This window comes from Otolemur garnettii, unplaced genomic scaffold, assembly GCF_000181295.1.
Source record: "Otolemur garnettii isolate 467f Iridium unplaced genomic scaffold, OtoGar3 scaffold00259, whole genome shotgun sequence".
Taxonomy (NCBI): Eukaryota; Metazoa; Chordata; class Mammalia; order Primates; family Galagidae; genus Otolemur; species Otolemur garnettii.
The window spans coordinates 1,068,253-1,081,092 of NW_003852654.1; the positions used below are offsets into that span (position 1 = coordinate 1,068,253).

General features: G+C 37.2%; 1 non-coding gene and 1 pseudogene across 1 annotated transcript; both read left to right on the plus strand.

Moving 5' to 3' along the window:
- The first annotated feature begins 4,973 nt into the window (after window positions 1-4,973).
- On the plus strand, window positions 4,974-5,829 carry LOC100956773 (annotated as a pseudogene).
- Window positions 5,830-6,137: 308 nt separating this feature from the next.
- On the plus strand, window positions 6,138-6,244 carry LOC111722464. Its single transcript, XR_002771259.1, has one exon. It is a non-coding gene; the product is annotated as a U6 spliceosomal RNA (small nuclear RNA).
- Window positions 6,245-12,840: the final 6,596 nt, after the last annotated feature.

Here is a 12,840-nt window from a genome sequence, read left to right on the forward strand (position 1 = left end):
ATGCCACGGCACTCTGCCCAGGGGGACAGCTTGAGGCTCTGTCTCAAAAAAAAAAAAAAAGAAAAGAAATTTAAATTGGAACAATCTTTCTTAAAGTAAGTAAATACTGATTGAATGTTTTTTCTGCACCGGATATTGTGTTACGTACTTCTCTACTATGCTCCCTTCCAAAACTCTTCTCTTGCCCCTTGTAACCTCTATTTCTTTCATTTCTCTACTTCTGGAATTAACTAAAACCCTGAGACTTCAATGATACTGATGACTCCTATATTTGTATATTCACCACACACCATTTTTCTATGCCCAGTACTGTATCCAACTATATACTCTATATCTACACATATTACAGATGCTTCAAGTTCAACATGTTCCTAATTGAACTAATTAACTTTGTTCCTCAAAACTTCTTATCTTCTGGGGTTCTCAAGCTCAATAAATGGTAATACTATCCACTCAACTGCTCAAGCTATAAGCTTATGAATATTTCCTGTCTTTTCATTCTCCTTCACCTCCTATACACTCATGCAATGAATCAAAAAGTCCTGTCAAATCTACCTTCTTAAAAATTCTTTCCAATTCAGGTGGCACCTATGGCTCAGTGGGCAGGGTGCCAGCCCCATATACTGAGGGTGGTGAGTTCAAACCTGGCCCTGGCCAAACTGCAACAAAAAAATAGCCGGGCACCGTAGTGGGTGCCTGTAGTCCCAGCTACTTGGGAGGCTGAGGCAAGGGAATCACCTAAGCCCAGGAGTTGGAGGTTGCTGTGATCTGTGTGACACCATGGCACTCTACTGTGGGCAATAAAGTGAAACTCTGTCTCCACAAAAAAAAAAAAAAAAGAAAAAAATTCTTTCCAATTCATTGTTTTCTACATCTCCATAACCAATAATGATTTACTAACCAAAAAGCTATTAACAATGCCTTATTGAACTACTCCAATAGTTTTTAACTAGTTTCCTCAGAAAAGCTTTAGTCCCCACTCCACTGTTTTCCTCACCTAGTAAAGAGTAATATTTTTAAAATACAAATTTGATTATGTCATTGTCTTGTTCTCTATTGTTCTTTATAGCCCTCTAATCATTAAATCAAACTTCTTAGCATTGCTAGGAACTTGCCCACCTCTCTCCTATCTCATATACTACCTTCTTCTCACTTTACTCCAGTTATACTGACTTTCTCTCATTTTCTTAAACATACCAAATTTAGTCCTGCATTTGCCCATATTGGTCTATCAAAGCAAACCAGTTCACATAGCTTATTCCTCCTCATTCTTTAACTCTCTTAACCATCACTTACTCAGTAAAACCTTTTTGTTTCAGTCTCTTAAAGTCTATATTATGTTCTTCTATAATACTTGGTACTATCTCTGAACACACTGGTAATTATTTAATTATTACATGTTTCTGTCTTCTATTTTTTTTTAGAGATGAGGTCTCACTCTTATTCAGGCTGGTCTCAAACTCCTGAACTCAGGCAATCCACCTGCCTCAACCTCTCAGAATGCTGAGATGATAGGCATAAGCCACAGAGCTGACCTATCATCTACTACTAAAATATAAACTTTATGAGGGCAGGAATAGTGATTGTGTTATTAATTCTTCTTTTTTTTTTTTTTTTTTTTTGCAGTTATTGGCCGGGGCTGGGTTTGAACCTGCCACCTCTGGCATATGGGGCTGATGCCCTACTCCTTTGAGCCACAGGCGCCACCCTTGTGTTATTAATTCCTGTATCCTCATTACCTAGCATATTGTATAAAAATACTAGGGAGAAAGAACACATATCAATACTATAGTACATTCCAGTGAGAAATAAAAATAAATTTCAGATTATTTTTTGTTATGCATCATTAATGTAATCATCCCTTATACTAAGTTGTAAAATTGAGAGATATATGTATTTCTTTTTTTTTTGAAACTTTTTTTAAAATTAAATCATAGCTGTGTACATTAATGCAATCACGGGATACAGTGTGGTGTTTTCATATACATTTTGAAATACTCTCATCAAACTGGTTAATGTAGCCTTCATGTCATTCTCTTAGTGAGTGAAAACTCTCATACTCTGCTTTTAGAAAGATTCACTTGTACCCTTGTAGGATAAACCATGAAAGCGACCCCTCCAATCACCCTCCCTCCACCTATCCACCCTCTTCCCCTCCCCTCTCCCTCCTCCTCCCCATATTCTAAGGCTATAATTAGGTTATAACATTCCTATGAAAGCTATAAATTAGTTTAAAAATGGGGCTGTGTACATTGGATACTTTTTCTTCCATTCTTGAGATTCTTTGCTAAGAAGAACATTTTCCAGTTCCATCCATGTAAAGAGATATATGTATTTCAATCATGTTTATGACTTAGAACTATATTGCTCTCCCTATTGCACTCCTATTATAAAATATGCCGGAGCTGTTGACTATAAACTTTTAAATTTGTGCTACATACCACTTGATAGTCGCACATTATTCAGCCAATGCCAAAATGCTCCAAAGTACTTTTAGTTCTTCCTACTATGATTTTTCAAATCATGCTGGGTAAGATCAGGCAGAGTTGACTCATCTTAGAAAATACACTCATTTGACTTCACTTACTTTTACTTTCAAATGTAAGTTCATTACATTACAAAAAAATAAAGAAAAATCATTTTTTTCCTTCTCCTCTCTGGGATATAAAAGTAAGAACCAACTAACTATATGGTGTTAACAAGAGATTCACATTACTATAAAGATACAGATATGTAAAAAGGAAGTATGTAGAAAGCAATATACAATTTTTAAAAATACAGAGAAAACTGGAGTGGCTACATTAATATTGTGTAAAGTAGACTTCTGAGTAAGAAATATTGTCAGGAATAAAGAGGGACATCTCATAATGATAAACAGATCAATTCTCCAAGAAGACATAGTAATTCTAAGTGGGTATACACCTAACAACAGGACTTAAATATACAGGAAGCAAAAACTAAGAGAAATGAAAGGAGAAATAGACAAAATGTGTTTATAGTTGAATATTTCAACACACCTTTCTCAGTAATTGATAGAACAAATAAGTAGGCAGATCAGTAAGGGTATAAAAGATTTTAAAAGCTTAATCAACCAACTTGATTTATTTGACTTTTATGGAAAACTCTACCCAACAACAGCAAAATATACATTCCTTTCAAGTGTACAGGGAACATTCACCAAAATGAACCATATTCTGGTTTTTTGTTTTTTGTTTTTTTTCTTTGAGACAGCCTCAAGCTGTCACCCTGGGTAGAGTGCGTGGCATCACAGCTCACAGCAACCTCCAACTCCTGGGCTCAAGCGATTCTCCTGCCTCAGCCTCCCAAGTAGCTGGGACTACAGGCGCCCACCACAACGCCTGGCTAATTTGTAGTTGCAGTAGTCATTGTTGTTTGGTGGGCCCGAGCTGCATTCAAACCCGCCAGGTCAGGTATATGTGGCTGGCACCTTAGCCACTTGAGCCACAGGCACCAAGCCAAAAAAACGGACCATATTCTGACTCATAAAACAAATCTCAATAAACTTAAAAGAGCAAAATCATACCAGGTGTATTCTCTGACCACAATAGAATTAAATTACTAATCTATAACTAAAATATATGAAAATCCCTAAATATTTGGAAATCAACAACACATTTGTACGTAACATATGGGTCAAAGAAGAAATCACAAGTTAAATTCAAAAATATTTTTAACTGAATGAAAATGAAAACATGGCATATCAAGACTTGTGGGATATAACTAAAGTCCCTTAGAGAGAAATTTATAATATTAAGTGCTTATATTATAAAAGAAGGATTCTTATCAACAATCTAAGTTTCTACTAATATTTTAACAATTAGAATAGAACAGCAAAATAAGCTCAAAGTGTACAATGATGTAAATAATAAAGAGAACCAATCAAAAAGAAAACAGAAAAACACTGGAGAAAAATCAGTGAAATCAATAGCTATTAGGAAAGATGCATAAGCCTTAACTAATCCAATCAAGAAAAAAAGAGAAATTATGAATATCAGAAACGACAGCAGAAACGTCATTATAAATCTCAAATATATTAAAAAGATAATAAGAAAATACCATGAACATTATGCCAAGAGACTTCACAACTTAAATGAAATTGATAATTTCCTTTAAAGACCAAATTTTTAAAGAAAAATAGCAAATTCAAATAAGTTTATGTTGTATGAAGACACTGGATTCATAATTAAAAGTACTACTAGGCCAGATTATTTTCTCTGGTTAATTCTATAAAGCTTTTAAGGAAAAGGATAATATCAACCTTGCACAAATACTTTCAAATTAGAAAAGGAGGAGATATTTTTCAAGTAACTTTTGAGCCAGCTTTATTCTGATTTTAAAACCAGACTATTACAAAAAACAAACCTATAGAGTAACATCCTTTATGAACAAAACCACAAAAAATATTTAACAAAATATTAACAAATTGAATCCAGCAATATAGAAATAAAAGATAATGCATCACAACAAAATGGGGTTTACCCTGAGAATGCAAAATTATATTAACTTGTGAGAAAAATTTATAATTCACTCTATCATCAGAATAAAGGGGAAAAGTATATAATCATCTTAATACAGACAACAAAAATTCATCTGAAAAAATTCAAGACCAATTCATGATTTAAAAAAAATTGAAGAGAACTTCTGCAACCTGATAAAGGGTATCTATAAAAATGCTCTACTGTTTTACCCCTAAGATTAGGAGCAAGGTAAGGATGTCTACTCTTGCCACTTTTATTCAACATTGTACTGGAAGTTATAGTCTGATAAAGTTTGTGCAAGAAATAAAGGACATAACAATTTGAAAGGGGGCTGAGGTGGCTACACATGCAAGATGGGTGCAGTGCGGCTCTTCCATCTTCTTTGCTAGCTCAGTCCTTCACAGCCTTGTCTGTTCCCCATGGTGCTTGTAGTGGAGAGTTGCTGCCAAGTGGGCACTCAGTTTTGGGATCATCATGACTGGTTAGGAGTACGTGAGCTTGGAGCAGCTGGCTGGCTTTGATAAATACAAGTACAGTGCTGTAGATACCAATCCACTTTCTCTGTATATCGTGCATCCATTTTAGAACACTATAGTAAAGGTACTTCCTACCTGACTGGCTCCCAATCTGGTAACTTTTTCTGGCTTTCTGCTGGTTGTACTCAATTTTCTACTTGTGGCTTACTTTGATCCTGACTTTTATGCTTCAGCACCAGTTTATAAACATGTACCTAACTGGGTTTGGGTTGTATTGGGCATCCTCAACTTTACAGCCTAGACTGGATGCACAGCAGGCTCACAGAACCAATTCCAGCATTCCCAAAGGGGAACTTTTGGATCATGGCCTGGATAGTTGGTCATGTGTTTACTTTGCTATAACTGTGGAGTGCATCTTTGGACAGGATCAGCTAGTGCCAGTGTTTTTATTCTTTACATCTTGCTATGGGCAGTTTTGTTTTCTTTTATCCTGTCCCACTGGGAGAAGTAGAACAAAAGGATACTTTTCCTATAATGGAGATATGACATTAGCCAGGTGACAATTTCTTTTGTCTACATAGTGACTGTGGTTGTGGGAGTTTAAGCCTAGTATGAACCTTTCCTGTTCAATGTCTTATATAGAGATCTATTCACTGCAATGATTATTGGTTGTACAATATGTGTGTTTCTTCCAATGAGTTCATTAAACTTTATCAGAAGCTATAAAAATAACACTTTGAAACACAATTCAGTCTATGAAGCTATGGTTCCCTTCTTTCTCCATGTTTGCTATTCATTTTGTCTATAGCATGTACCCTCTGGAGGCCTTCAGATATTTTAGAGGCACATCCTAGAGCATTTTACTTTGTGGTTGAAACAGCCTTTGCCAACATCACATGTCAGTTGATCATTTGCCAAATGAGCAGTACCTGTTTTCCAATTTGAATTGCTTGCTGGTTCCTCTTTTTTTAGTTGTCTTGGTGGTAAACTCAGGAGTAGCCTCTTCCATCGATAATAGTCTCCTGTATACATTAGCAGTCACTTTCACTGCCCATTGTGGAGTACAAGTGGTAAATCAGCTAAGCAACCATTTCCAGATTTATCCCCTCTCTTTGAAGAAACCAAACTCAGATTGACTAGGAATAGAAGAAAAGAATATTGGGTGCTCACTTCAGCAGCACATATACTAAAATTGGAACTATACGGAGAAGATTAGTACGGCCCCTGAGCAAGAATGACACACAAATTTGTGAAGCGTTCCATATTTTTATGTTCCCATTAAAAAAAAAAAGATAGAAAAGAATATTGGCCTATAATCTACAGAAAGAAGCACTTTAATTACAAATGCTTTTAAATATTTCTCATCCATCACCATTGAACTAAACTGATCTCCTTAACAGACATGGGATCTCAGTATGTGTGGTACTTGGAAAACGGGAATGGCACAAATGATCTTGACTTGTGGAATTTTAGAACTACTAATTCCCATCTTTTTTTTTTTTTTTATAAAACTATATGACATTTTGCTTAAGCAAAACTAAACTAATCCATTAGACCAGCAAAATGTTCCTGGTGATTTTAACTTCATGAATTAATAAAGAGTTAAAATTTCTTTGTTTTTATTTTTAAAATCCCCCAAATGGTTTAGGAATATTGCAAACACTCAGAAAAACACAATATATTTTCATATTCAGTACTTCATAATAGTAGGAGTATCAATAGTCTAGATTTAACATAGGAAAAAAATAAAAAGCAAGATACCTTCAGCAACAATGCCAGCGAATACCAAATAATATGTAGTTGCCAAATACTGTTTCCCTTTTGTCCTTACATGCTAAGAGAGCCAATATATATTTCAATTCTCTAGTATTCTATCCCTCTTTGTTATGGAATAGATCTTGAGAAATGGTTGAATTTTCTTTTAAAAAAGAAATATTCTACTAAGACTTACTAGAGAATGAGTTACAATTATAGCTCACCAATTGTAAAGGTTCCTTATTTAAATGTGGCCTTTCACCCCCCATAAGCTGTAGGTTGCTGAGACTTGGTGACTGTGACCTATGATTATAAGAATACAAGTAACAATCCCAATCTTATAATAGTCACTTGTGAGGTGAAGAATGTAGATAAAAGTACATGATAAGAGAAATTTAAATGGAGTTAGGAATCTCATGAGCCTCCCACTATGACCAAAATTAGTTTTGTGACTCAATTTGTCAATCTTTCCTTCATTTTTCTCTCACTGTCTTTTTGGGGGTTGTGATACTGCGTGTGTATATGTGTGTGTATGTTTCATACAGGATATACCAGAAAGAAATTATCTCTTTCTCTTTCCCCTTTATCCACTTGAAAAACATTTTTGACATATGGTATATACCTTACTGAGTACAAAAGCCCTTTAATATGACCTGGAGTAATTTCTGACTTTTACTTACAAACATAAAAATCCCCATGTGGTTGTTTTATAGATTACATCTTTTCATGGAGTGGACATTTTCTTCTATTTTTTTTTTTTTTACTTTGTCTTTAATTTTGTGGTGGTGAAATTGACTTGCTGGTTTTATTTTTAACTAGATAAAGTATTTGTCTTCAATGAAGAATGTATCTTAATACTTTTGGGGGATAGACTGTACTTGCATAAAAAAGATACCACTCTGTTATGTAATTAAATTCACAACCATTATTTATATATGAATGTGACCATTGTTAAAGTTAGTGTATTCTGTTGAATTTTAGTCTGTTACTTTGTAAAAAACAACTGCAATTGATATTTCATTTTTTTAGAAAATTTGAAAATTCTAATCATTGTCATTTAGGTTATTAGAAATTAGTCAATGACCTAGCTCGTGGCTCTGGACTCACTTTTTAAAAATTGTGAAGGTTGACCAAGGCAGGAGCTATATGGCCAAGTAGAGGTCATCTTCTTGCCAGAACAACTGCTTGTGGAGCAGTTAAGAGAGAGAGGTAAAGGGACAGAGGCCCTGCCTCCATACCATATCAGGGCAGAACTCAGGAGACCCCTGCACCATGTGGCCCTGATAGTTAACACCGGCAGGCTGTGTTCTGGGATTGCCCCTTCACCTCTACAGGTACATTGGTAAGAGTCACGCTTGGCCCAAGCCTGTCCCCTGCCTGGATGGTTCTGACCCAATCCTCTTGGTCAGTTTGGCTCCCCATCTGTACATTGTCCCTGGCTTAGGGGCTCGCCTGAAAGTGCTGCCCTTAACCCCTGCCCTCCTGGCAGGGAAAAAAGCAGTCTGGGACTCAAGGTCTTCTAGTCTATAAAACTCTGAAAAGCAGCTTCATCAGGTTGTGAGTGAGAAGAGCCATAGGAGAACGTGGCAACTCATTTAAATGGATAGTGGTGAAGGGAGCGGTGAGCTCAATGTTCTGGGAACATTGGCCTTTGATCTGATATAAGCTCCACTGATACCACAATGCAAGTGGCCATAAAACCCTGCTGAGCAGGCCAACAAGAATGTCCCTGGAAGGTGTGTGGTGAGCTCCTTTTCCCAGGGGCCCTTGAAACTGGTATCATCCTGCTGGTTTATGGAAGTATCCTAGACTCCCTGCTGAATGGGCTGGCAGAACAGTAAGCTGCTGCTTTGTTTTGGTAAGTCCTGGAAGGGGTGTGGTGAGCTCCACATCGCAGGGCCTCTGAAACTTACATCAGCCCCTCAGATTTGGCATCCAAAAGTCTCTAAACCTGCTGAGTGGACAGCAGAAAAGCAATCTGCCACTTCACAGCAGCAGGTCTTGGAAAAGGCAAAGACAGCTCTGCCCCAAGCCTGTGAAAATGATATCACCCCATGATATCTGGCAGGCAAACAGCAGCTCTAAAATCTGGCCACCAGCTGGTGGAACAAGAAGCTGCTACTAGACATTGGCAAATCCTAGAAGAGGCATAGAGAGCTCTGCATTTAGAGGCAGCAGGTCCCAACATCAGCCTTCCTGCCTGGGTATACAAATATCCCTAGAGCCTGATGAATAGCACTAAAACCAGCAGACCATTGTGCCACTTGGTTGGCTCAGATTCTGCCCTCCAGGCCCCAATTGCCTCCTGTGAGGTGGCTAATCATGTTGCACTAGAATATCTCCTAAATCTGATTCAGGGACACCCTAACCTTCTACCTTAAAGTTAAAAAAAAATAAATAAATAGAAACACACACACACACACACACACACACACACACACGAGCGAATCAACAAAAGAACCCTGCTAACATGAAAATTCAGAGCATATCAACTCCTCCGAAGGACTACAATAGAGCTACAGCAGAAAATTCTATCCATAAAGAAATGGTTAAAATGACAGAAAAGCAATTCAGAGTTTGAATGAGAAATATGATGAATGGAATTGAAGATAAAGTGGAGAAAGCAGCAAAAATTCCTCTAAAAAAAATCAATGAAATTAAAGACAAAATCACCAAATAGCTAGACATAATTTGAAAGGATATATAACACAGCTTAAAGAATTGAAAGAGGCATTCACAGCGTTTCAAAACACAGCAGAGAGTTTCAAAAACAGTCTAGACCATGGAGAAGAAAGAATCTTAGAACTTGAAGACAAGACTTTTGAACTAATCCAATCATTTAAAAGAGGCTGAAAAGAAGAGAGTAAAAGCAGAGCAATATCTTAGAGAGATATGGGACTACACAAAGTGTACAAACATACAAATCATTAAGTATTCCTGTGGGAAAATAGGATAGTCCACAAAGCATGGATTCTCTAGCTGAAGACATTATGACAGAAATAGACACATTGTAATTAATCTGGCCAAAGTTAAAATGAAAGAGAAAAAATTGCAAGTAGCCAAGTATAAGCAACAGCTGACCTACAAAAGCAAAATCATTAAAAACATTGATATGGGTGGATTGCATGGGTTCAGGAGTTCAAGACCAGCCTGAGCAAGAGTAAGATCCATGTCTACTAAAAATGGAAAATCTAGCTGGATGTTGTGGTAGGCACCTATAGTCTCAGCTACTTGCAAAGGCTGAAGAGGATCTCTTAAGCTCAAGACTTTGAGGCTGCTGTGAGCCATGATGACATGGAACTCTGACCAGGTTGACAGAGTGGTACTATCTCAAAAACAATAATAACAAAAAAGAAAAACAAAAAATTCCAAAAAAACAATAAACTCAAAATTAGGGTGACAGTGGACTTTTCAGGAGAAGCTTTACAAGCCAGAAGAGAGTGGTCATCTGCCTTCAATCTTCTTAAACAAAACAACTTCCAGTCTAGGATTCAGTATTCTGCTAAATGAAGTTTCATATTCAATGGCAAAATAAAATTTTTTACTGAAAAGTGAACTTTGAGGATATTTGCCACTACAAGGTCAGCTCTGCAGGAAGCACTCATACCCATACTGTAAACAGACCAACACAGCAAAGTAAACACAACCAGAAACTAAAGGACAAAGCCTAGCTTACACAGTGGTGCAAGTGATAAAACTGGGCAACAGACTTCCACAAAACAAGACAAACAATGATATATTTTCTCAATAAACATGAATGGCTTGAATTCCCCACAGAAGAGGCACAGGCTGGCTGAATGGATAAAAATCAGGCCTAGTATATGCTGTCTTTGGAAACACATTTAACCTCCAACAACAAATCAAGGCTCAGGGTGAAGAGTTGGAAAACAATATTTCAGGCAAATAGAAATCAGAAGAAAGCAGTAGTTGAAATCCTATTTGCAGGCACTATTGACTTTAAAGCAACAAAAGTAAAAAAAGACAAAGATGGACACTATATACTGTATACACAATAAGAAGACATTTCAATTTTTCTTAAATATTTATAAATCCAACATTAATGCCCCCAGATTTATAAAATGAACCCTTCTTGATTTGAATAATACAATAACTCACAACGCCCCACTGATAGAACTGGACATATCCTCCAAGCAGAAACTAAACAAAGAGACAATGGACCTGTCTCAAAAACAACAACAACAACAAACCTAGTACTAGAACAAATAAATGAGATTAACAGATGTATTCAGAATGTTATACCTCCCAATACTAATGATTATATGTTCTTCTCATCAGCTCATGGATCATGTTGTAACATCATTCATGTTCTAGAACACAAATTGAACCTCTGCAAATATGAAAGAATAGAAAATTTGCCTTGTATCTTTACAGAAGACAACAGAATAAAAATACAACTCAGTTCCAATACAAAAGCACATCCTCACACAAAGTCATGAAAACTAACCAAACTTTTGCTCAATTTCATCTAGGAAGAGTGAGTAGTGTGGCTTCTGATCTACAATTCACAGGTGACAGACTGCTGGGGAATGGTTCTTCAAGCCCCTTTCAGACCCCCTCCAGCATAGGGCTCAGCCCCACCAAGGGGTGTGAGGAAATGTTTGGAGGTTCCTGAATCCATCCTCTTTCTACTACCTTTCTCTGTTTGGGTATCAAAGGGCATAGAGTAGCAGTAGACAGAGGTCCTGGTGCCTCTGGCAATGGTTGTGATCCCACAGCACTGATGAACTTTCTGGCAAAAGCCCCCTCAGTGTGCACTCTCAGACTCTTTTGCTATTGACCCATGTCTCCTAGACTCTAATTCTTTTGCTGTTTACTTCTGTCAAGTCTCTTCTCCACTCTCAGAGACACATTTCATTCTCTAAAGTGTCTTTTCCTTGTGATTTATGCAAATGCTTTGGTAGTGGCTGCATGTCAGTAAGGGACTGCTTTGTGTGTTTGGGTAAATTTGTGCTGACTTTTTCTTGTATTTCTTGGTTGCTTCAATTGCATTTTAAAGGGTCTTCTCCATTTCCTTTTCCTCCAAAGTGAATCTCCATTGACTTTTCTATGTATTTGCAAAAGAGGGCAGAACTGTCTCACTGTTAGCTAAATGAGAGACTGAATTCCTCACCTCTGAAGACAAGGGGCATTTTACTCCTCCCTGAAACGTATCCCTGTGTGATTAGGAGCCTGAGTGGGAGTAGCCTGGGGCAATTCCTTGATGTAAATGTGGCCCTATAGGGAAACATCCCATAAAGTACTTAAAAGATGGCTCATCCAGGAAATGCTTATAAGAGCTGATCACTTGGTATTTTGAGCCCTCTTGGTAGTTTTAGACCCCCAGAGAGAGAAACTGAAACATGTAAGAGAGTGAGAGTGGTTCAGTGGTGACACACTGAGAAGCTCCACCCACAAAGAAGCACACTTTGATCCATGAACACTAAAGTTTAGATTACAGTTCAGTTCCTTCTTCACAAAAATGGATTTAAAAACCCTTTAAAAATTAGGAGAGGCAAAGAAAATGACCTGGGGCTTCCTGTTTTATTGGTATAAATGGAAAGATTCAGAGACATGCCAGGTTTTCTAAGTTCTCAGCTGGTTGTGATTAATTCTGGTGCAAAACTTTTTACTGAAGGAAATGGTCAACCTGCAACTATGGTGTTAAAATGTCTCTCAAATCCAATTCTTTCAGTCCTGACTTGCTGATATGAGTCATTATTATCTGTTGACTTTCTTGGGAAAAAGAAGCATGGTGCATATTATCAATAATCTGCCAGACTTAGGGACTTCTTTACCCCTATGTCTGATACAAGGTCTGTTCATGATGGGGGTGATTGAGAGACTATTCCAGGGGACTCCACACTGGAATGCCTCCTTGGCAATTGAATGTGAATATGGAAGTGTGTTTTTGTAAAGGAAAGGCTAGGCAGAGAGAAATGCAAGTAAAGAAAGTACAAAAGAAGAAAATAATATTTTATAAAGAGGAATTATATGGGATATTTTTGTTCTGAAATAACTGGAGGAAGATTTTTTTTTTTTTTTGAGACAGAGCCTCAAGCTGTCCCCCTGGGTAGAGTGCCGTGGCATTACAGCTCACCGCAACCTCCAAC